The sequence below is a fragment of the Mchenga conophoros genome, linkage group LG3, assembly GCF_057382185.1.
Source record: "Mchenga conophoros isolate Kocher_MC1m ecotype Shallow Benthic linkage group LG3, M_conophoros_male_GT1.1, whole genome shotgun sequence".
NCBI lineage: Eukaryota > Metazoa > Chordata > Actinopteri > Cichliformes > Cichlidae > Mchenga > Mchenga conophoros.
In genome coordinates, this window is record NC_140528.1 from 12924191 (window position 1) to 12950263 (window position 26073).

Genomic DNA, 26073 nt, shown 5'->3' on the forward strand with positions numbered 1-26073 from the left:
CAACACACAGTAAATACAAAGATCAGGATTTCTGAGAGTAATCATTATGAGTCTGAACACATGATCACTGAATGTTAGTCTCCACAATAATAAGCTAACACAAGCAAACACAGCTTTCAGCTCTTATTTTGAAACTGGCTTATTTAGAGAGCTGTGATGTGAGCGTGCCTGGCTCTGAGGCACTTGGGTCAGCCTCTGTTGTTTAGAAGTGTTACAGACTGTGAATGACACAGACCTGTCAGTTTCCATGTTTGTCTGTAACACAGCTCAGGGGCTCCATGCTGAACGCATCCATCCAGTGTTATTGATCCAGGACTGATACCAGCATTGGGATCAATACTACAACACACAATCACATGTGTCCACGTGATGCAGTTTGAAGAGCAATCAGATGTCTCTGTATGAGGAGGCGGGGTCACAGGAGGTTCACAGAAACTCTGCAGCAGCATCATCAGCTCACATGGAAACTTTGATGATTCACTTCTGTGGTGTTTTTACAGAAACACGTCACAAAATTAGCTCCACCTGTTTTGTGAGCTTTGAGTTTCTTGTCTTCATCCTGGATTCTTGTGTTGCTGTTTTTACACACAGCAGATATTTCCTGGTTGCTTCCTTGATGACCACATGAAGCTTTCTGAAGCTTGGATTGAAAATGCTTCATTACTCAAAGCTTTCCAACACAGGCCTCTGTGCTGCCATCTGGTGGACAAACATGTGAAGTGCAGCGTGAAGCTACAAATGAAACTGCTTCAGCTACGTTTATATATAACATACTATAACCTATATAATGTGGAGATGAGGGAAATTATTTTGTTGCTACTGTTAATAATCATCATCATTACCATTGCATTAATAATATAATCTACAGCACTGATATTGCATTCAGATGTTTAAACATTTTGGTACCCAATTAGCCTTTACTACAGGTGCAGTTATAACCACTTTAAACTGTTGAGTTGAATCTATGATCTTAAATGATTTTGAATGCTTGTTATAATCTTAAGTGTGTATGGGCTGATTCTGTTGATTCTGAGGACACTCTGTGCAAAGTCTTGACAGGAAACTGCAGGTTTGCAGAGCGTGCTTTTGCAAAAGTGAAACTAAAAGCAGAGTGTAAGTGCAGCTTATTCTGAGGAGCTGTTTGGATGATGCTATTTGAATAACCAGGTTGTTCATTATTCTCTTTTATACTTTTATATTCTTTTATTAAGCTTCTAGTAGAGGTTCTTGATTAAAACATTTATTCAATATACTCCATATATAGTTTTAGTAAACTGCTAACACATTTGAGAGTGGCCTCTGTTTGACTGCGAGCGTTAGTAGGTGAGAGGTGACACAGAGTGCCAAGTGAGGTCGTGACACACACACACATAGTAGATACATTCAGTTATAGGTGAGAGGTTAATCATGTTTGCTTGCAACTGCGGGCGTGCAGAAGTGGTATCTTACTGCAGAGCATGGTCTGTGGTTTTGGAGAAGCGGCAGTCAAAAGGTTGACAGGAAACATCTGCCATGAAGATAGAGATAATGTTCTTTTCAAACTGTGTTAAAAGTCATTGTGGTTTTGATTTGACGTATGTATGTATGTATCTGTGTGACGTTGAAGGGGCGTCATTAAATCCAAACCCCGATGGTATAAAATATCTGTTTATGCTTTGATTAGTCGGAGATCAGCGCTGTCTGCGTACGGCGCTGGTCCCCCCACGCCTGTGTTCATTAAAATCAATTGTTTGACCAAGCTCTTCTGGACCTGGTTGTTTGTACTCTCCTTCCTCAATATTTGAACCTTAACAATAACTATATGTATAGTGTATTATGTAGGTGTTAGAGCTGGGGGTAGAACTGCTGATGGCCTGGTTGTTATTTATGTTCCCCATGGTTCACCAGCTCTCACACAACATCAGCACCAATGATCCACGTCCTTATAAACCTCTGAATCAGGTCCTGAAGCAGTGACGTCCTGAGTGAAGACCTCACTGATCACATGACTCTGGTCACCTGGACTCAGTGTTTCTGAAGCAGTGTGCTGGGTTTTTAAAAATCCGTGGCTGCTGCCTGATGTTGGGCCCACAGAGGAAGACGACTCACTCGCTCTTCTTCACTTCCTCCTTAAACATGTGGAAGGAGAGCAAAGTGCTGCCAGACTCTTATTTCTGACAGGAACAGAAGAAACCACAGCAAACTGGTCCAGTTCTTCATCTTCATCACAATCTGTTTATTTCTGATGGTGTCTTCAGTCTGAGGTTTGAAGTTTCCATGTCTGTGTGATGTGTGGTGTGAAGGCTGCTGGTTAAACTGGGACTCACTGTTTAAAGCACTGAGTGCTCATAGAGAGATGCTCCATGAGTCCCAGTACAGACTACAAACATGGTGGAAACTTAGCTTTGATATCCACACACTCTGCACGTCTGTGAGTAACTGTGATGAAGATGTGCAGAGATCTGTGTCCAAACAGGAGAAAGACTGTAAAGACTCTGTGCTTCTAACAGCCTCTGTTAACATATGTGAGGCTGTTTGTTGTTGTTGCCATGGAGCTTTGCACTGTTTGGGTCAGCAGGTCATGTGATCAGGTTTGTTCTGCTGGACGATGGTTCAGTGTCAGGTTTGTTTGCATTCATCAATAAATATCTAAATAAATCAAAGACTCCATGTTTGTTCTTTCATCATGTGACCTCTGCTCATCCATCTCTGTGTGTATCAGGATACATTTGGTTCATAATACACAGAAAAATCAGCGTTATTACCTGTAATAAATGTGAAAGATTCCTGCAGTGATAACCAGGCAGGACTGAAACACATCCAAGCTGTCACCACGGTAACAGCACCGTCCATCCACAGGTGAGGGGAGGAGCAAAAAGAGGGACTTTGACCATTTTATACTAAAAACACTCAACTAATGTTTCTAATATGAAACAAATAAGCCCACATTAATGTGAGCGTTTATTAAATAATAATAATGATGATTTCCTCCTGATCTCATTTCCACAGCAGAGAAAACTGTGGTGTATATTGAGGTGGAGGGTGTGGTCTGTGGCTCAGGTGTAGAGTGAGGGTGGGGTGCACCACAGCAGCATGCTGGGACTGCTGAGGGTGGAGGAGGGAGTGATGATGACATCAGAGCTGCAGCACAGAGACCAGTGAACACACAGTCTGTTCATCTTTGCATAGATACAATATACAGCACAATATTGAATGACAGACACGCTGTGGGAGCTTCCACAGATACACTGACGTCAGCATCCAGAGTCCTCCTGCTGCTCCCCCCTCAGAGCCCCGTGATCAGCACCAACACATTCAGTTAGATGACAGAGTCCAGCTGCAGCTAGAATCAGCTCCCCTCTGTGAACAACAGCACAGCGTCAGTGTTTCACACTCAGTGAAAGGAGGAAACAGCAGAAGAACACCATGTGTGCTACGTTTCCCAGGACACACTACAAACTGCACAAATACAGAGCAGCACGTGGAAGGACCTGGAGCTGCATTTACAGAGCTGCAGACAGCGTGATGTCCTGTATGGACAGGTGGAAGGAAGCAAGTCCTCAGCTGGAACACTCGTGTTTGTCCACAGACAGGAAACACAGCAGGAAACTTCCTCACAGAAGTGCAGCTCATGGATAACACACTTCCTGTCAGTCAGAATGAGGCTGCAGCCAAACACAGAAAGGTGTTTTTGTCCAGATGAGCCCAGAGAAGAAACACGAGTGTTCACAGACATCAGAAGCTCAGAGAGGTGAAACATGAGGTTGGAGTCCTCGTCAGCATCCAGAAGAGCTGCTGTGAAACCCTGAGTACTCATGACAGACTCTGATGGCACAAACACATCATGATTCAAACAGAAAGACAAACATGGAGCTCCTGATCCTCCTGCATGAGAACAAGCTGACATGAGCGCTGTGTCTGAGAGTGTCTCCCTGTCACAGTGACAATAACACAGCTGCTGCTCACAGTCATTAAACTGACCTGAGGTCAGCTGTGCTCCTTACATATGAACCATGTGACCTCACATCAGTGCTGTGGATGACTGTAGTCATAGAAGAGTAGAGCTGTAGCAGGTGGTGTGAGGAGGAGGTGGTGTATTCTAGTTAACGCAGTACTGAAACACTCCAGCAGAGGGCGCTGTTAAGTCCTTATTGTAACACAGTTACTGTGTGCAGTTAGACTTCATACATAATCTGCACTTATTTCCATCAGACATGCTGTCAGGAAATGATTGGTTTCTATTGATTCTACTTCCTGTTGACTCGTTTGATGACAGTGAAACAATCACAGCTGATTGTGTGATGATGTAAACTGTCACTGTTACATTCAGTGTGTGTGACATAATGTTAGTGCAGGCTGATAACAGCCTGGTTCTGTTAGAAACACATGAACGTGTCCATAGATCAGTGTGTGTTTAACATGAGAGCTTCAGCCCTGCTGATGTGTTAAATAAAGACATGCAGGAAAACTGATGAGACTCTGAAATAACTCTTTATATTTATAATGTAACTCTGCATCAAAAGAACAACAAAGGATCCCAGACAGGTTTCTGTGAACAAAGACCATTCTGATGTTTCTGTGTTTCTAACACTTTGACATTATTAGTAAACAGACTGCAGTGAGCAGCATTTATAAAGAGCTTCTATATAAAGATATGACAGCTGTTTGACAAGTTTATCACTCTGTGTTTGGACCTGATCAGTCCAGCTGTTTACTTGAAACATGTTCATTTACCTGTTCTGTTATATTCATGTTCTTGTCTCTGTTGAAAACACATTTTAATGTCCCTCAGATTTTTCTCCCAGATGAATAAATATAAAAATGACACAAACTGACTGCAGCTACTTTTTGTCCTTTCTGTCAAAAACCTTCATGTGACTCATGAGAGACACGTTTCAGCTGTTTGTGACAGATCAGAGGCCAACAAGTCATTTATAACACTTTCCATCATTGTTTAAAGTTCTCAGTGTTTCTGTGTTGCTGCGTATAGGATCTCCCAGCATCATCACTGTGCTGTCCAATCATTGTGTGCGAGGTTACCCTTATAGTGCGATGTGTGTTTGCACAAAGAGAAGCATGTGTGTCAAATATAAATAAGCACAGAACAGAAACAGCTGCTGGTTTCTTCTGTTTAGAGTCAAGTTAGTGTTTTGTGTCTTTGTTTGAGGCCTGATGTCGAGCAGAGGTGTGTGTAACTGCACTGCTCTGTTATATGTGTGAAGTGTGTGCTTCTCTTCAGCATCATCTTTGTCACTGCTGATTCCTTTGTGTCATCATGTGTTGAGAAGAGAGAACAGTTATAACGGAGGAGCAAAAGGAAGCCCTGAAATCTGCATCAACAAGGAAGTGTTGGCTCACCAGTGATCCCAGCAGAGCCACTGGTTTGGCTCCAGTTGTTCTAGATTCAATGATGTTGTTGCTACAGATACATGTCAGCATCTTTATTGTAGTAAAGTCTTGTAATGTGAAGATAGAAACAAGGCAGCAAACAGCTCCATGATCTGATCTTAATGATGTTGTTTTTATTCCTGTCTGTCAGAACTGGATTGGAAACTATCAAAGGTCTAAAAACAGCCTCGACCCTCCCACAGAGCAAACTTTACACACGACATCTTTCAGCTACAATCTTTGTTGCAGGGATCTTCTGCCAAACAAGGCTGAGAGAAGATTTCTTACAGCTGTCATGTTGATGCTGTTTCAGTCTTTGGGCAAACACACTCATATATTAGGGCTGATATCAGGGCTGCACAAGTTCTTTGTGTTTGTGATCATGAATAACAGAAGTGTGCCTGTTGAAGATCATGTTGCTACATTATTATATGTCCTGTTATTGTTCTGTGTTATATTCAGCTTTCAGCATCCTTTCCCAGCCCCTGTTACACCATCCATACAAAGCCAGTCTGACTGTGAGCCAATGTGTTTGTTTGTGTTGGATCAATAGATTTGACAGACTTGGTTGATCCAGAGGGAAACAGTCCAAATTCAGATCTGAATCAGAATCAGAATCAGAATACTTTATTGATCCCTGGGGGAAATTAATTTTTGTTACAGTGCTCCATTTTAAACCAACATTAAGACAATACACTAACTAAGAATAGTACAATATATACATATATATATACATACATACATACATAAGTCACTCATAAATAAATAGTTGGAAAAGAAACATGTGTAGCTGTAGCAGTAAACAGTGTGTTAAGTGGATGCGTTGTACAGGGAGATGGCCACAGGCAGGGAAGATTTCCTGTGTCGTTCAGTGGTGCATCATGGGTAATCTCAGTCTCTCACTGAACGTGCTCCTGTGACTGACCAGCATGTCATGGAGTGGGTGGGAGGTGTTATCCAACATTGTCTTTATCTTGGACAGCATCCGCCTCTCTGACACCACCTTGAGGGAGTCCAGCTCCATCCCCACAACATTGCTGGCCTTACGGATCAGTTTATTAAGTCTGTTGGCATCTGCGACCCTCAGCCTGCTCCCCCAGCATGCAACAGCATAGAGGATCGCACTGGCCACAACAGACTCATAGAAAATCCTCAGCATTTTCTGGCAGATGTTGAAGGACCTCAGTCGCCTCAAAAAATAGAGACGACTCTGGCCCTTCCTGTAAAGTGCTGTGGTGTTTTTAGCCCAGTCCAGTTTATTGTCAATGTGTACTCCAAGGTATTTATAGTCCTCCACAATGTCAACACTGACCCCCTGGATTGAAACAGGGGTCAAGTGTTTCCTGGTCTTCCTGAAGTCCACGATCAGTTCCTTGGTCTTTGCCACGTTGAGCTGCAGATGATTCTGCTCACACCACGTGACAAAGGAGTCGACCACAGCCCGGTACTCTGTCTCATCATCCCTGCTGATGCATCCAACCACCGCAGAGTCATCAGAAAACTTCTGAAGATGGCGGTCTCTGTGCAGTGGCTGAAGTCTGTGGTGTAGAGGGTGAAGAGGAAGGGGGAGAGGACAGTCCCCTGTGGTGCCCCTGTGTTGCTGATCACCTTGTCAGACACACACTGTGGGAGACGTACATATTGTGGTCTTCCTGTCAGGTAATCAACAATCCAGGACACCAGAGAAGCATCCACCTGCATCGCTGCTAACTTATCACCCAGGAGGGTCGGCCTGATGGTGTTGAAAGCACTGGAAAAGTCAAAAAACATGACCCTCACAGTGCTCGCCGGCTGGTCCAGATGGGTGTAGACACGATTGAGCAGGTAGATGATGGCGTCCTCAGTTCCGAGGCGAGGCTGATAAGCGAACTGAAGGGGATCCAGATGTGGTCTTACTATGGGTCGCAGCTGGTCCAGGATGAGCCTTTCCAGGGTCTTCATGATGTGGGAGGTCAGTGCCACGGGCCTGTAATCCTGGGGGCCACTGGGACGTGGCGTCTTTGGTACAGGGACGAGGCATGATGTCTTCCACATCACCGGGACCCTCTGCAGACTCAGACTCAGCATAAACAGTTTATGAAAGACTCCACACAGCTGGGGGGCACAGGTCTTGAGGACGAGGGGACTCACTCCGTCTGGTCCAGCAGACTTGCCTGAGTGAAGTCTCCTCATTTGCATCTCAACCTGGTATTGAGTGAAGGTGATGGGTGGGGGAGGGGTGTCAGGAATCTCACAGGAGGCAACAGCGCCATGTGAAGAGAGAGGCTGGCACAGTGGTGTGGCTCTGGATTCCAGGCTGACTACAGGTGAGGTTGTGGGGGTGGGAGCAGACACTGTGGTGTCGAATCTATAGGGCTTTGGAGCGTGATGTCACGGGGGTGGGCGTGGAAAGGATTTTGGCCCGATCCGCCATTTTTGGGGTCTAAGTAAGGAGCAAAAGCATAGCCATGGTTCGTACTTGCTGTGTGGTCGGCTGCAATGTTCGATCTTACGACCGGCACGGGAATAAGTTTGGATTGTCTTTTTATGCTTTCCCAACCTGGAAGCAACATGAAGGAGCTCATGTATCGGATATTACCAAACGAAGGCGTCTAGCCTGGATAGAAGCCGTGAGACGAGCTGATATCAAGTTCTGTTACGTCTCCAGATATCAGTTGGTGTGCTCAAGACATTTTCATTCCGGTAAGTTCTAAATATGTTCACATCACACTTTATAGCTGAATAATATCATCGTTGGTGGTCTCGGAAGTTATAGAAATTGCGATCAAACATCGAATGGAGTGACTTGATTGGTTGATGTAAAGACAATAAATGAAATGAGACAGGAAGGACACAAATTGGCGTTAATAATTTGCCCGATTATTAATGTGTTAATTTGCATCTACTTTACAATTATGGGCATATAATATGATAACAATATTTTAGCAGTTCAATGATAAATGTATAACATTAATTATGGTGGGGGGTGGAAAATGGCTATTTCACTCGATGCACTCCAGCTGACTTGCCTTGGTATGAATGACGACGTACTCAAGAGTTTGGCGGCTTGAAAGTAGCCAAATCTTACACCCAGCCATTTGTAAATTGGATGTGCGCCTCCAGTGACTTGTAATTACGAAACTGGTTCGCTGTGTAAGCGCTTACTCCACAAACAAGATACGTGAAGATATCGGGGTAGGACAGTGGTGGTAAGTCGTCTGGGTCTTTACTCCACTGCCGTATTTCAAATGGGTCCAGATTTGCGATGCACTCTATTTTTTTTTCAAGTACCGCTGCTTCGCCTCTGGACGCAATCGGTCTCTATACCGTCCGTTTTCTTTTGAGCTGCTTTTAAGCATGTTTCTTGTCGTCGTCGTTCCAACACAGTGTGTTTGTTTTGATTCGTAGACCCCGAAAATGGAGCTGCGCTCCCACAATGCATTGCGGCATGACGTCAACTCCAAAGCCCTATTGAAAAACAGATTCAACTCATTGGCTCTATTCTCACCTCCCTCAGCTCCCCTGCTGTTGGTTGGCCTGAATCCAGTGATGGTCTTCATGCCCCTCCACACCTCTCTCATGCTGTTCTGCTGGAGTTTCCACTCCAGCTTCCTCCTGTAATTGTCCTTAGCCTCTCTGATCTTGTCCTTTAGTAACACCTGGATCTTCCTCACCTCCTCTTTGTTGCCCCCTCTGTAAGCCCTCTTCTTGTTGTTGAGGAGGGCTTTGATGTCCTTAGTCACCCACGGCTTGTTATTTGGGTAACAATGAACAGTCTGAGCTGGAACAATGGAGTCGGTGCAGAAAGTTATGTAGCCTGTGATACACTCAGTAAGCCCATTGATTTCCTCGGCGTGAGGCTCACAGAGTGTTTCCCAGTCGGTCACCTCGAAACAGCCCTGTAGTTCCGCTATTGCCTCCTCTGACCACCTCCTGACAGTCCTGGTGGTCACAGGTTCCCTCCTCACAATTGGCACATAGCGGGGGGTGAGGTGAATCAGGTTATGATCTGACCTACCAAGTGGGGGGAGGGAGGAGGAGCTGTATGCATCCTTGACGTTAGCATACAGTAAGTCTAAAGTTTTCTCTCCCCTGGTGGGACAGTCCACATATTGTTTGAATGTTGGTAGTGTATTGTCCAGTGATACATGGTTGAAGTCACCCGAGATCACAATAAAGGCACTCGGGTGCTGAGTCTGTAGCCGAGCTATGGCAGAGTGGATAGTGTCACATGCAGCTGTGGGGTTTGCAGAGGGAGGAACATAAACAGCCACTAAGATGACGTGAGAGAATTCCCTGGGTAAATAATACGGCCTGAGTCCAACAGCACACAGTTCAGTGTCCGGGCAACAAATCCTTTCTTTGATTGTTATGTTGGCAGGGCCTGGCCAGCGAGCCGGCCGGCATCAGGGCGATCAGCTGATCTCTGGAGTAAACAGTCCGTGAGTGTAGGAGATGTGCCGCGGTCCCATTCCTTGATAAAAGTAACAGTTCCACGGCCACCAGAAGAACAAAAACTCTCTCAATCCACATGATTGAGTAAGAGATAGAAAACGGAGGAAAATACAAGTCAGAAAAAAAAAAGAATACGTAAGAAAAAAGAGCTAAAGTAAGAGAAAAGCAGGAGCGACTGTAACAGGCTGCACGCTGGTTGGCGCATGTGCACTAGATCTAATGAAATGATGGAGGCTGTTTCCTACCACGGTGCTGATGTGTGACTAACAAGGCTCATGGTCTCCAGCAGACAAGCGCCTGGAATGAGGTGAGCTGAGTGTTGCTTTGGTGGGTCTATGCCCACCAGGGGCGGATCTAGAAGGGTGGCATGGGGTGGCAAGTGCCACCCTAAAAAAGATCCCTTGCCACCCCAAGTGCCACCCCAGTTTTGCATTTGACAGTGTTGTTTATTAAAATAAGATAGCATTAAGAGTTTGAGCGTAGTTACAGTCAGCAGTGAATATAAATGCTAAAACTGAATATATTCCATAGTGTCCCCCCCTCTATCAGTAACAAATGGTTCAGCCCATAGCAGGACCGGCTTTTTTCTTGTTTACAGCAGCAAGCGATGCTTATGATCGTGCCAGAGCACATTTTGAACAACACCATGGAAATTTCTGATTTTACACAGCTGGGTGGATGTTACACTGTGGAAATGAAGGAAGGTGAGTGTTATTAACCCTCTGTGGTCCACGAACACGCTGCACCTCCAGATCACATGACTGATGTAAGCTGACACAGCAACAAGCTGCAGCAACACTGAGTCTGTTTCAGCCACATTGAAAGTTCGGACTTCAAAGTTTTTACATTTTAATTACAGGCCAGTAAATCCAGAGTTATGATCATATATATCAGCCACACTTTGTTCTAAACACTGTCGTCACGTTTGTGTGTGTTTTAAGCTCGAAAACAGGAAAAAAAGGAAAAAATCCACATGTTTCCTATCGATGGAAAAATGCACCATGTCGACCAATTAAAAAAAGTCAACATTTGGTTGTTTAGGAAGAGGGAAAAGTTTTGGGAGTGACGGTAACGACAGCGAGACAGAGTGAGAGTGAGAGAGAGAGAGATAGTTTAGATGTGGGAGATTTGTGACGTTTAGTGTGGAGTGTTTACTTAGTGTGTTGTATTGTCTTGTGTAAGCTGTTCTGTTGTGTAGTCGTTGTTTTGTGTGTCAGTGAGGGCACTAAAGGCACATTTGTAAACACTGTCACTAAGTAGAAAACCAGCGGAGTGATACGCCTGCTGTTGTCAGGCCTGCAGGTTTCTCCCTGTGCTCTTCTGTCTTTTGGTGGACAAACTTGTTTTTTACTGACTGTGACAAAGTGGGTGAGAAGACCATTTGTCTACATTCTTAGTTAACATTCTTGTTTTGATTTAACCATATTTCACATGTAATCTGCAACAGGCAAACATCTACTATCCCGGGTTTGTTTATGTTCTGCACTTTTACAGATTATATAATATAACATCTTGGTTTAAATCAATTCATACACATTTGTTAAGTTAACATGTTCTTTATTTCAACTGTTAATTGGTATTGTTTAGAACTTACCTTACCTACCTGTCTTCCAGAAGCAAAAGGAGGAAATGTAGTTTTACTTCCTGCTTTATACCTTCTGGGTTCATCTGAGGTCACAGGAAGAGACCAAGTGCAGAAGGGGAAGAATTCTTATAATTTAATAAAGTTGATTTTAGAGGGTTTATAAAGAAATAGATTTACTGTTGTGATATGTATTGATTACACCACAGAGTTTATGTTGCCAGTCAAGAGGAGTAGTAGAGGATTGAATATAATCATGTTCATCTTACCTACCTACTGAATGGAATAGTCCAGAGGAGAAATTGTTTGATTAAGTGGACTATTTAAGCAGAAGAACTCAGGTGTTTCGAGAGAGAAAGGTTCAGGTCAGCGTAGCTGTGTGCAGTTTGACCTTAATTTCCGTTGATATACGTTCAGTTATGTTTATTTGAATTGAGTTAATTATAGAGTTGAGTTTCTTATTTGTTTCTTTGTAAATATTGTTGGGCCACAGAATGGTGAATAAATCACTTGCTACACTGGACAGCATCAGTCTCCTGCACTTCTTTGACCGCTTAAGTCGAGTCTTACCACACTGGCACACATCATTTGTGGAGCATCTTATTGCGACACCTGATTGTTCTCTCATTTTAGTTTTAGTAATATTTTAAATGGTTGTAGAAAATGAAAAAAACAGCAGGTGTATTGGCTGCATTTTTAGATAAATAGTTGTTTATGTTTACAAAATCTATAATTTATATTTGCATTTCAAGTTATAAACATTTACTCAACATGTCTGTGTTTCTTTACAGTAAAAGATGCTGCTAGGATTTTAGGTTCTTTGTGTGATTTCAGATCAGTAATAGTTATATTAATAGTAATACTAATGCAGTATGTCAGTGAAAACACAACTAAATTCAGTTGAGCTGAAAAGATACAAACAAGGCGATGGGGGAAAAAATAAAATGAAACAATCTGAGGTTGTCATGGTCCTGGGCCATGTTGGCCCAGTATTCTTAGTTTCATGTATTTTTGTATTTTGTTCCTTATTTAGGCCATGTTTCCTGGGTTGCCCTGTTATGTTGTTCCCTAAGTGTTTTCCCCTTGTGACTCTCACCCTTGTGTGCCCCTCTGTGTATTTGTGAGCCCTCGTCTCTCCTTGTGTTTATTCCATGTTTTCCCCAGCCCGTTATGTCTGTGTTCTCCCTGTGCTCTCTCTCCTCCTGTCTGAACCTCTGTGTACTTCCTGTTTTACTTTGATAATCTCTCGTCTGTATGCGTCATGTTATGTTCACTCCTGCCCTGTCTCGTTATGGTTATCTGTGTCAGCTGTGTTTCCCGTGTGTTCCCACTTCCCTCGTTAACCCTCTGTGTATTTATGTGCATGTCTCCCTCAGGTCAGTGTTGCGTCGTCAATGTCTCCTCCCCGAACCTGTGTGTCTTTCTGTTCCCTTGGTCTTCAGTTGGTATTCCCGGCTTTGTTCTGTTTCTTTGCAACTCCTGCAATAAAGCAGTAGTGATGGGCAGATGAAGCTTCATGAAGCACTGAAGCTTTTCATCCAATTGGTTCACTCCAGTGCAAAGCTTCTTGAAGCTTCATTTGCTCTAGTAGGACACCTACTGGACGTAAAAATATTAGTTGGCATGAATTTGAAGAGTGTGGCCTTTTGCACACAGCCTGTAAATGTCAACAACAAAAGGAGTGTGTAAAACATGTATATTGTAGTGATGCAGTATACTGTGTATATTTATACTGGCAGTATGGAAAATGATCATTTGGAAATGCTTAAAATGGAAATGATCATTCACTGTGAGGTGAGGTGTGGTTGGGGTGTGGACAGTGGTTGTGCTTTTGTAACGTTGAGGTATGGACAGCTACACACTGAGGCTTTGAGCCTCAGTCCTGCCTGTTCACATTTTATTCTGTAAAAACTAAATTTTCACTGCTTTTATGACCTTTTTAGTGGGGAGAACATAGCTAGGATTTAATGATTTAACAAATCTTTTGAATCCTTTGTCCTCCACAATGCTAAATGGCTGGGAGTCCTCAATCACCATGCTGACCAGGGGCCCGTTCTTCGTACGTCGCTTACTACATCCAAGATCAAATGACACATCCAAGATCAAATCATCGCGCTAACCGTGAGCTCGCTAATCCGGTTCCCCGAACACACCTGCTGTTGACGATTACTACAGCTGGACGCAGGAATGTGACATCACTGGGTGTCGTAAAAGGGGCTACGCATCGATAGTAGAAACATTGATCGGCAACCCGCTGATTGGTCGGCGAAAATGTCCAAGGGGCGTGCTCGGTATTTTCCGGCAGCAGAGCAAGAACTCATGAGTGAGGGATTTCAGGAGTTTCAGAGTTTAATTAAAACGCAAGAGAACACTGCAAAGGCTGCAAAAGCAAGGAGAGAGGGCTGGCAGAAAGTTGCTGACAAATCAAACTCGTAGGTAATTTAATAATAATAATAATAATAATGGATTGGGTTTATATAGCGCTTTCCAAGGCACCCAAAGCGCTTTACGATACCACTATTCATTCACTCCCACATTCACACACTGGTGGAGGCAGCTACGGTTGTAGCCAGGCTGCCATATCGCGCCATCGGCCCCTCTGGCCAACACCAGTAGGCGGTAGGGTAGATCTATCATATGACACTATATTGTCCAATATCATATGGCATTATATTATATTATAATATGTTATATTATATCCCCTTTCACATTAGAGCCACAACAGGACCCACAAGAACATGGGAACAAGTAAAAGTGGAATACAGGAGTATTCTACAGAATGGTAATATTTATCTCTTAGATTGCTTTTCGTCTCTTGGCAAGGTAATACTGGCCTGTAATACTCTGTTAGTTTGTTCATAACAGCAACCAAGAAAAGGGCAGAGGAAAAAAAGACAGGTGGTGGTCCTGCACCCCCTCGTCAACAAGTTGGTTAAGTAAATAATACCCTCACGGGAATATCGATATCTCTCTATGAGCACACTGTCGCGCTGAGCTAAAGGATCCTGTCTGTCCCGCAATATACGCTGAATTCTGAGGACTCTCCTTATCAATCTTGCACCTTCCGCAATGGGTTGGTCGCGTATACGGACAGGACATGGCTGCGACAGGCTTCCCAAATCCACCTTCGCTTTTATAGCCGTGGTCTCTCATCTTGATTACACGAAGTAATTTACAATTACTACTCTGAAATATGAATTACATCTGTAATAATCACATACATGTAATAGAATGTTAATAGTACATTTCCCTTTTTTAGGAAATGACCTGTATGTATCTGTGTGACATCAATAAAAGGATCAAGTGCTGCATTATCTTTAGTTACATTGATAATATTTATTTATGGTGAAACAGTGGAAAAATATCGCTGTTGCTTTCGTATAAATGAAGCGGACATACCTGCGTGCCCGCGATCTAATCCTGTTTACATAAAGTAAACCTGCTCCCGAGCAGGTTTACGCTTACGGCTCTGTTGCTATGACAGCAAGTCCCGGATGAGCTTCGAGGAACCGACTGATCCAGGATCACGCGAAATCGTCAACAATCTAATCCGGCTAACCTACTTAGCGAGGTACGAAGAACGGGCCCCTGGTCTTCATCTATTTGAGATTGTTCTCTGAGGAAAGACAAAGACAAAGCACAAATATAAATATCACATACGTAACTTATAACAGTTGTATAATATTGTTATATCATTTAGTAACATTACTGCATCCTATATTATCATTGCATTTGATGGCTCACCTGGTCTTGCTCCACAATCGGTGTCCCCCTTATTCTCATGCAAAGCTCTGTAGTGCCTAAGCATGGATGAGGTGTTGTTGTTATATCCCAGCTCCCTGGCACATAGCAAACACCTCACCTTGTACAAAAGTACAGACAGCTTAACATAGGTTTTATTGCACCATCAGTATTATGAAAATACATCTTCTGTGGAAATTTACATACCTTATTGGGAGATATAAGCTCAAAATGTTCCCACACAGGGGAGGACATCCTCCTCTTCTTAGCTGGCTCCATTCTCTCCTGACTTTCTCTCCTCACTCTCATAAACCTCCAAACTCTCTCCAAACTCTCACTAACCGCAGCTCTCCATCAAACACCCACATTTTGAATGAAGTCTGAGGGGTTTATATCGCTGTCATATCTCGCGGCAAAGTTCGAACCACTTCATGAACCAGTCACGTGGTACAGCCGGGCAGCGAGGCTTCGGACGTCATCATTTTCAGCTCCTCCCATAAATGAAGCAAGCCTCGATACGCGCTTCGCGGAAACGCCCCCTCCATTACTCGACACACGCTTCGAAGCCTCGATACAGAACGTCACATCACTATAAAGCAGTAATTTTGAGTTCAGTTCCTGTCTCCGTGAGTTTTGCGTTTGGGTCCTCTTCTGCCTCCACACAGCTTGTTCATGACAGTACGACGCAACCAGTAATGGACCCAGCAACTCACAACCCCTCCGCTGAGCTCCGGGAGGATTTGATTTATAGAGTGGAGTATCACTGTCAGGAGTGGGTGGCGCTGCCAGGGGATGAATACCGGGAAACCGTAGCCGTCCGTCTACAGCGGATGGCCACTTGTGTTTTGCCATTAGTTCTGTTCTCTGACTTCATGCACTTACGTTTTATTTTTATATTTTTTTCCAAAAAAAAAATGTTAGACAATCATATTTTAACTTTGGATCACATCTTGACTAAAAATGACAAATGTAGATATATGCATAATTAAGATTCTTTAAAATCACAATTTCCAGAACTGACTTTTAATTATAAGATTGACTTTGCGCTTTTGCTGTAACCTTGAAAGATAGTACCTGGAGAAGTGACTGAATTTGTTCATTTTTCTAACTGACCTGAGGTATGGTGGAAGAGAGTGTGGATTCCAAGTGCCTCAAGAAATCCTGCACCAGTTTGATGACATTCTACCTGCTCAGTACAGTCTATGTGGGGACGACAATCTCCAGGTTCATTTCACAAACTTGGAAAGACAGAGTGAGCTCCCTCGACCAGTCAACTGGACTACTGCAGTTGAAAATTATATAACACTCAAAAATATGACTGGACTTTAGAGGTCAATGTAAAATCATCTGCTAGATGTGAGTACAATTACCACTGACACTAATTGTCACAAACCAACTTTAATGAGTATTGAAAAAAATAGTACCAAAGTTTTTATATAAATAGTTTCACTACCGTCAACTTTTCAGTGTGTACGCTTTCGACCTGAAGAAATCAAAAGACCATACTGTACAAAATAACTTGTTCCTTTTATTTAGGTGTTGTAACAAACATGTTGATTAATTTGGAGATCTGTTTTACAAACAAAGGTTTACAAAAGCATTCAGCGAGACCTGTATTTATGTGGGTTTTTCTTTTTCTAACTCCAAGAACAACTTGCACATCTTACAAAAAAATTTAATCAAACACAAAAGTGTTTGATTAAATAAAGCCTTTTAAATGAATTTATCAGATTTTTTCCCCTGTGTTATTATACTAGCGTGTCTCAGTACATTAGAATACTTCAGAAATGTTTTATTTTGTTACATTGGCAATTTCTTAACACAGTGAAATATGTCTAACTTGTTCAATTGTCCCACTATGATACTATGCTTTTGAAATTCCAAAACCTGATTGAACTTTCTGTGATGCATTAAACTTTATGTGATTTACAGAAATTATTAGAAACAAAATTTTCAGATTTTAAAATCACAAACTTCAAATGTTTGCTAAAACCATAAATGTGGCTTAAAAGCAAAAGGACTTGGACCTTAGGGAAGCCCAAACCCAGGAGAGTTCTGGATGCCATAATCCATGGCTTCTTGGAAGTCCTCATAACTGTGTAACACTGGGATTTTGATAGTATTTGCACAGACATCTGCTACAGGGAAGCGTGAAGTGGTCTGGAAGCGTGAAGTGGTCTGGAAAAGAAGTTGTGGCTTTGGCTGAATTGCTGCAGGAGGAAGTTCTCTCAGTCCAGTTGCAAACATAAGGATGTCTTCAAGAGACAGACTTCCATTTCTCTCTGAAAATGTAAAGAGAATAAAAGTTATTTCTAATGATAATAAACAGGAAACAGGGGCCATTACACTTTGCTGACATAAATGTACTCATTTCAACATTTTCAACCAAATTTAATACCTTCTACAGAAAGCAGATAGTCTTGCCAGTAGCTTAGTACTCTTGTCTCCTCTTGACGCCTAGAGCTGCCAGGTGGACCAAATTGCACATGGAAGATGTTCTCAAGAAGATCAGCTGTCAGCCTGGTGTCAGTGTAGCACATGAATGAGAAGAAGAGTGAAGGATGCTGTTCCAGGGCGTTTAGAAAATCGAGTGTTGCTAGACCCTTTCTGAAACTAGAAAACAGTCTAATTTTTAATAAAATGTTTAATGTTATTTGTACAAGAAAGCAAAACTTCACATCGGAAACTACTGTGTTAAGAAAGTAACCAACATTCTTATCTAGCTAAGACACTCATCCTGCTACAAAAAAAAAGTCCTCCTGAAAAAGGTCTTGCATTTAGAATATGTTTTTTCCATCCTTTAAATTTCACAGGAATAAAAAAAAGTAACAATTTATTCTTCTGAAAAGATGTCGTTAAATGGGCACATAATAGTCTGAATTCTATACCTTTGGATGGAAAGATGTTTTCGGTAGATGAAGTACCACTGAATGTAATCCGCTACTACCTTCTTCCTATCCTCCAGTGTCCTCATGAATCGAAAGCATCCTGCTGTCTGGAGCATGCTTGAGTGTTTTTCTGAGATTACTCGGAGCTCACTTAGAGATGTTGCATTCTTTATCTAAAGAGAAAAATATATATTACACACACATACAAGTGACATCCTTTGCATGCTGTCTATTAATGTGCGATGTAACAGTCTTGGATTACACAATCTGTAATCAATTCAGGCATCAGTTAGTTACCAAGATTATGTTAAGTGGATAACTAAAACTAAAAATTTGCATTTATTGGTGTTTGTCATAATCATAACATCATAAATTTACCTCTAGTAGAGCCTTCTTGATTTCTTCATCTGGTATATCATCAATTGGTGCCTCGAATGTCTTGTCTTTTCCAACAAGGTACATAAAGAAGTTTGGAGATAAACAACAACCCTGGACCACCATGAACAATGGAAACTGCAATCATTCTTCCAACGTAGAAATATTCATTTTCATCTGCAGCTAAAGATAAAGACAATTCATTATAATAAAGTAATTTTGACCATGGAAAAAAATGTGAAAAAAATAGATACAGGCACTGTTTTTGGCTGCAGTGGTTATTATTATATTTACATGCTTCCATCTCCCTTTTCTGCTAGGTGAGAACTCATACTTTTCCACTTTCCTTTTCCTCACTCCCTGGCTCACAGAAACTTCACGTGTATGGCAGTCCATTCTCCCTGCAGCACGGACTACATGAGGGCACATCCTTTATCGCTATGCCTGTAATACTCTGCCTATTGCCTTCATATTAAATCATTTTTTGAACAATAATTATTGAAAATATTTTGTCATGTCATTATACTGCCGCAAGTAGAGGTGGCATGGGCCGTGAAACTGAGACACAGGCATAAGAGCCTCTTAATGCTTGTTTTGTTTGGGTTTACACCAGAGTGGAATTAACAAAAAATAGAGAGGGCATAGCCTAACATACGAAATAGGAAAATAATGATGTGTAATCTATTTATTTCAACAAAAAACTGTATTCTGAATACCACCTATTTATCTGTAGTATTATTAGAATCATGAGATTACAACACATTTACCTCTCCTCCACTTCTTTGAAGTGTGTCCCAGTCCTAGCGCACTGGTTAGCATGTTTTGGTTCGTGCAACTGGTCCGTCGGGTTATTGTTTCCCCAGGAACATTTCCGTTTTCTTTTTTCCTATTTCCGTTGTGCTTTGTGTGTTTTTGCAGCGCTTTTCTTTTTGCAGCGTTTTCCTTTTAGCAGCATTTTTCTTTTTGCAGTGCAGCGTTTTTCTTGAAGTTGCAGTGCAGCGTCTTTCTTTTTGCAGCGTTTTCCTTTTTGCAGCATTTTTCTTTTTGCAAGTGTTTTCTGAAGTTGCTGTCCGTTTGGCCTCTCAGGGCCACCGTATGTATCAGTTAACGACAGCCGTTAGCATCATTTCAGTGTTTCAGTCATAAAAACACTTCCTGTCTCTGTGGTGGTTACAGTGACATCATGCAGTTTGTGCTTTGACCTCCAGAGGGCGACAAATCAGCACAGACAGAGAGCTCCATTCAAACTTTGCTGCCATCAGGAATAATTCTTCAAATATAATCATCAGTGTTTGAGCAGTTATGATATCAGGGACAATCTAGACATGTGTGACAATACTGAACATGTCACATGACACACCTCAAACATCATGTGATCCACTCTCAGTCTGCACTTTCAGTCATGACTTCATGAATTTATGATCAGTTTACTCCTGAAATATTCAAATGCTGCAGGGTGAAGAACAACAAAGTGCTGACACATGTTTGTGTTTCAAACAGGAAAACCAGCAGAAATAAATCATCTTTGGACAACATGACAGAGATTAGTGAGTTTCCAACTTGCACTTGAATGCAGCACAGACAGATTCTGATGTTCGTGGTTGTAAACGTGTCCTCAAACGCCGCTCTGACTCTTTCCTTCCTGCTCAAAGTTCCTCTTTTCTGAACTTGGTGTTTGTGCCTGACGCTGATCGTCTCCGTGTGGAGCTCCGTGTGAAGGTAACGTTAGCAGTGTGTAATGTTTCCTGGCTAACATCAGCTGTGTGCAGCTCAGTTCCAGCACAAATCTGCCGCTCCATAGTTCACGGTAACGGACTCATGAGGTCGACCGTTAAACGCTCTCCCGCCATTTTGTCTGTGTGCGCGGATGTGTACGTTTTTGTTACCACTGTCATCTCATCAATAGCCTATTTGTAAAAGATCTCTGTTCATAGTTTAGTTGGATTTTAAAACTCTGTAGTTGGACAGTTTTATTTTGGACTGATGCTAAAATTCTTGCTGATTGTTTCTGTCGAGGTTTTGTACTTGACATCCGCCATTTTGGATGTGATAAGCTGTAGAGAGTGCGTCCAAAAAGAGAAACCAGAAAGAGAACCTGTTTTATTAATAACCTCTTGCAAATAGAAGAATATGAAAAAAAACAACAACAAATAGGATAAAACCTTTAAATTACTTGAATTTTTAAAATCACCATCATCTGTTAACACAAATTTGATCATTTCAAATTTTTGTTTTCATTTTCTCTTCCCAGTTACTTCTTTCTCATTCTCTTCATTCTCCTTGTCACCTTACGTCTCACTCCTTAACTGAAGTTATAGTTCTAACATAAGAAGTCCCACCAACATCCGTTATTTAATCTCTGTGTTGTCACAGTTATTATCATCAGATCAGACATGAGACCCAGACAACAACATAAGTTTACAAGCTAACATCATGTCAGCTAACATTAGACGATAACATCATAAACTTTAAATTACTTTGCCTCTGATCAACAGTTTGATTACATTCTCACATCACAAGTTTATTTGCTAAGTGTGAGTCCGCCCACATTAGATCCACTTTTCAGCAGGTGGAATAATTTGTAGTACTGCTGTGTTTAGCAGCATGTTTTACAAATTACTGCATTTTGTTTGACTTCCTTGTGAAATCCAACCCCCCCAATAAAATTACATGAGGTATAAATAAAAGCCAAATAAAAGAAAGAAAAAAAAAATCCTCCTGGATCTCGGTACCTCCAGGAGCAGCTGGTCAGCTGACCTGAGACTGACACGGTGTGTGGAGATGAAGACACTCAGAGAGCTAAAGCGGGGCAAGACTGTGAAAGCATTTAGAGACAAACGGCACGAATTTTAAAATGAACTCTAAAAGACACAGGCAGCCAGTGCAGGGAGGCCAGCACAGGGGTTATATGCTCTCTTTTACAAGTTCCTGTTAGGAGTCGTGCAGCAGCATTTTGAACCAGCTGCAGACGTGAGAGCAATGACTGACTGACCCCCACATAAAGTGCGTTACAGTAGTCCAGGTGGGAAGAAATAAAAGCAGAAAGAAAGAAAGAAAAGATTTGCCAGTCGCCTTAAATGATGAAAATTGGACTTCACCAATCAGACTTCACTCTGATTTGGTTCTCCAATTTCAAATCATGTCCAACTTAAAACCAAGATCAGTAACAACAGGTTTAAAATAAACTACCAGGATTCCCAAATCTACAGAGGAGGACTCACAGGGACCAGTGGGTCCAAACACCAACAACTCGTTTTCTTTTCATTAAAATTTAAAAAGTTTAGAGCCAACCAAGCTTTAATGTCATGAGAGGTTTTATGGAGATGCCACCCTTCTGCTTCAGTGGCAAATGAATTTGGCAGTCATCGGCATAACAATGAAATGAGATCCCATGCCTTCTAAAGATGGAACCCAGAGGCAATAAATACAGTAAAACAAGCAATGGCCCTAAAATTGAACCCTGTGGGACGCCGCATGACAGAGGAGCAGAAGATGATTTGGAACCGAGAAGGCTGACAGAGAAAGTTCTGACAAATAAACCTAACCAATTGAGTGCAGTGCCACCAACAGTTTTGGGAAGGTTAGTTTTAAAATGTATTCCATTACAGATTACAGAATACATGCCCCAAAATGTATTCTGTAACGTATTCCATTACATTACTCGATGAGAGTAACATATCCTGAATACTTTGGATTACTTAACATATTATCATGCTGTTTACAACTACATGAATGTACTACTGCTGTGATTTATTACTATTACTGAAGGTCCGCGGCTCTGAACCGTAGTAAAGGACCTCTGACTAATACGTCGGGTTCGTGTCGGCTCGTAGCTGAAAACTAACTTTACTCTGTTGTCTGGGTCAACTTTGCTAGCGAGAGACAGAGAGAGGCGTTGAAAGGCTGCTCCAACGGAATTTATTGTTTCGGAGGAAAACACGAACACAGTGTACAGTCGAGTCTTAATAGCTTACTTACAGCTGGGCTCTTCAGGCTCTCTTCTTGGCTGCAGTGGTTATTATTATATTTACATGCTTCCAGCTCCCGTTTCTGCTCGATGACAGCTCGTACTTTTCCTTTTTCTCCCTCCTCGCGCTCACAGACACATAACGGGTATGACGGTCCATTCTCCCTGCAGCACGGACTACACTGCCCATGATGCTACATTCTTTAGAGCTATACCTGTAGCATTCTGCCTGTTAGCTTAGCACAACAACAACAACAGCAACAACAAAAAGGCGCTCTCTCACCCAGGAAACGCACAGAGAGAGAGCGTCACCCTGTAACCATGGCAACCGTAACACTGCCGCCTGGAACAACAGAACGTAGCTGTCAAACAAAACCCAAACAGTCCTGACCCGCGACAATATGAAACAGGAAAGTACCGCAGTGTAATCCATTTATTTCAACAAAGTAACTGTATTCTGAATACCACCTTTTTAAACGGTAACTGTAACGGAATACAGTTACTCATATTTTGTATTTTAAATACGGCCACCAATACCCACCACATCACTTAATTGAGGAACTAGAGTATTGTGGTCTTCGGTGTCAAAAGCAGCAGTTAGGTCAAGCAAGACAAGAACAACATGGTTACCAGAATCACATGCCAGAAGGATGTCATTAAAAACCCTTAATAATGCAGATTCATTGCTAGGAAGGGTTTTAAAACCTGACTGAAAAACCTCAAGGATGCCGTTATCATCTAGTCATCTTTCAGTTGACTAAAAACAATTTTCTCTAAAACCTTGGAAACTAAAGGCAGCTTGGAAATAGGCCTATAATTAGCTAAAACGTTGTGATCAAGGCCAGGTTTCTTAGCCCTTTGAGGTCCTCACCAAGAAAAAAAGCAATGTAATTTTCTTTTTTGCCTTTCTTATTGATTTGGGTGAGTAATAACCACAATCATTTTTTTCAATAGACCCTGTAGTTTTTAAAATATTGATCTGTACCAAACGGTTCAGTGTCATGCAAATACAAGTACATAAGATAATACAGTTGAAAAAAATTAAATAAAGTGCCGAATTAAAATTAAACGAATAACAAAACCTATCCAGGGCATTGGATACAGTTTATTTCTAGCAGCATGCCAGTGAACATTGCTGTTTTCATTCCATCAAAGGACAGTATAATATCAAACAACAAAATACATCGTTTTTTCATCTGCAAATGTGAAAAATGTGCTACAGCACAAAATACTCACATTCAGGCCGCTTCTGATTGAATGCTACTGTGCAAAATCATTTTTGTTTTTTTAAAAAAAGAGAAAAAAAAACAGTGCAAATCAAGCACATCTGCTTGTGGTTTTGGTCATTGGGGTCTTAGGGTGTAGCATTTATTCTGTGGTCTTGGAGAGCTGGATCATGTTAATCAAATTAACACTTAATTTGATTTATCAACAGCAATGGATAAACAATGATTTTATAGCAAATAATCAACATTAATAACATTTAGGTTATGTTAGCATTAGCACCATGAAGGGACAAATCAACTGTTCGGCTGACCACTTTTTAAAAAAAAAAATTAAATATTTAATTTCACTTTTTTAATGCTGTCAAGTGACATACATCGGTTTAGTAAGTCCTCTAACACTATCATATATCAAAAATTATATCTTCCTATCTTAGTTTAATCAAAAACACTGAAAATATGTTGGATGTTTTTTTTTGTTTCTGACTTCCTGTTTGGGAGAGGTATAAGAAGAGCCAACCATTTACATTCACAGCGCCTTCTGGTGGATTTTTTTGGCATTACAGATGTAAACCAGGCCATCTGTCAGCTCTTTGTTACTTCGGAAACATGGATTAAACAATTTCTCTTCCACGACGCAATCCGATAAAAACCGATCTCTTTACCCGTCGGCTTCCTGTGGCTGTCATGCGACTATTGCACTTAATAATACAACAGCTTCTTGCCATTCTTTGTGTGTCTTTTTATCGCTGTGTGACTGTTTTCATGTGAAAGCCTGCTTGCACTAGTACCGCTTGCCACTCGTTCCCAGAATCCTTTGCGCTTTTACCCTGGACTGACGTCACATTTTCAGTCTCTATAATGGCAGTTGTTGATGGATGTGGCTCTGATGCAGCCGTGGTAGCTGCTGATAATCACGATGCTATCAGGTACTGGCAAAAAGGAGGAAATCTGTCTTAGCACATTTGTGCCGCTGTGTGTTTTTGTGGTCTTCTTTTGGAACTATTTCAGTGAGTTTTAGTCGGAGTGCGGTGAAACTTGGTGTTTGGAATCGGTGATAGCTCTGGGAGCTAACTAGCCTTTCTTTAGCCGGTTACATGAAGTCTGTTTGGTTTTGTTTGTTTATGGACTTTTGGGCATTTATGTAACTACTCTTTTAATCATTGCTTGTTTCGTGTGTTTGGTGGTTGTAGAAATGTTTTCTATCAGACTTTAGCAGAGATTTCTGTGGATACCACACATGTCTTTTGCCCCCGGTACGGGAGCGTGGGGCTTATTAAAGTAAATTTGTAAGAATCAGCAATTTATTTAAGCTTTTCTCTCTTTTTCATTTTCTTTTGCTAACTGTGTTTAACAGGAACGTGGTCATTGAGAGCATCACAGTCGGTGCTGCTGTTTCCTGTGTCTGTACAGAGTTTGATCTTCAGCACATGATGTTCGTCTGTCTCTGCATCTGTTTCTCTGACTGCAGCTGTGTTTGGAACATCCAATCCTCCAACACCTCAACTCTGCTGATCCTCTTTGAATCCTGGATCAGGAAGTTGAATATTTGGTCTTTAAGTTTCTGTCTTAAATTCAGTCTTACTTGGAGCTTCATGAGTGCAGCTCCTGTTCAGACAGGTGTTCACAGAGACAGGTATTAATGACCTTCCTGTTCCACATGTGTAAATGTGCACACTGCTGTTTGTGCCATGTGATGCTGCAGGATCTGTTAACATGATGGTAACATCTGTTCTAACAGCAGCTGTCACAGAGTGTTTGTCAAATGGCTCTCTGGCTGTTTCCTTCCTGTTCAAAGTTTACTTTCACTTCCTGAACTTTGTGTCTCTGACTGATGCTGATCGTCTCCGTGTGAAGCTCCGTGTTGAGGTAATGTTAACAGTGTGTAATGTTTCCTGGCTAACATCAGCTGTGTGCAGCTTAGTTCCAGCACAAATTTGCCGCTCCATAGTTCATGGTAACGGACTCACAGCTGGACCAACGAGGCCGAGTGTGTCCGCCATGACCTGTTAGTCTGTGATCAGAGTCTGAATGAGAGCAGGAGCAGAGTTAGCTGATGGTCAGCAGCTGAACTCCGAGTCATTGTTACTTCCTGATGACTGAAGGCAGTTTTTCCTGCCTCCATCAGTCTGTGGAGGAGGTGGAGGAGCCCCTGCTCTCCCCTCACTGACTCTCTGACTGTGGCCTGAGCTCGATGGAGAGACTCTGAGTCTTTATACCCACAGACTCACAGAGAGGTCACAGCTGGTTTGATAGATTATTTATCACAGGTGGAGTTTAGACACAGATTAAACACGTAAACGTCTGATTTTATAAAAACTGCATCACAAAGAGTTGGCTCCGCTCCAACAGGAAGTGACATTTCCACCACAGAGAGTCATGTGACTCAGACTGTTTCCTCCAGCAGACGGTTGCCTGCTAACCAGTGTAGAAACCAATGACTGTATAAAAGATGTACGACGCGACCCCGCCTCCTCACATTGTGCAAAAATGAAG

At 42.0% G+C, this 26073-nt stretch overlaps 3 protein-coding genes and 1 pseudogene across 4 annotated transcripts in view; 2 read left to right on the plus strand and 2 right to left on the minus strand.

Moving 5' to 3' along the window:
• The window catches only part of LOC146577302 (protein NLRC3-like), a 52729-nt gene extending 50980 nt beyond the window's left edge, over positions 1-1749 (plus strand). Inside the window, exon 11 of the mRNA XM_085252811.1 lies at positions 1-1749. This exon is cut by the window's left edge and continues 2342 nt beyond it. The gene's annotated coding sequence lies outside the window, so the exon portion shown is untranslated.
• Positions 1-14744, minus strand: part of LOC146577283 (protein NLRC3-like) — a 682649-nt gene extending 667905 nt beyond the window's left edge. The window contains exon 1 of the mRNA XM_085252799.1: positions 13427-14744. The gene's annotated coding sequence lies outside the window, so the exon portion shown is untranslated. The remainder of the gene's footprint in view (positions 1-13426) is intronic.
• A 1961-nt stretch (positions 14745-16705) lies between these two features.
• LOC146577304 (G2/M phase-specific E3 ubiquitin-protein ligase-like) lies at positions 16706-18818 on the minus strand (annotated as a pseudogene). Its single transcript, XR_014889336.1, has 5 exons — positions 18682-18818; positions 18391-18570; positions 18013-18185; positions 17523-17737; positions 16706-17406 (listed from the first exon to the last, which is right to left on the minus strand). The product of XR_014889336.1 is annotated as a G2/M phase-specific E3 ubiquitin-protein ligase-like (transcript).
• A 935-nt stretch (positions 18819-19753) lies between these two features.
• The window catches only part of LOC146577305 (NACHT, LRR and PYD domains-containing protein 3-like), a 49560-nt gene continuing 43240 nt past the window's right edge, over positions 19754-26073 (plus strand). The window contains exon 1 of the mRNA XM_085252709.1: positions 19754-20106. The gene's annotated coding sequence lies outside the window, so the exon portion shown is untranslated. The remainder of the gene's footprint in view (positions 20107-26073) is intronic.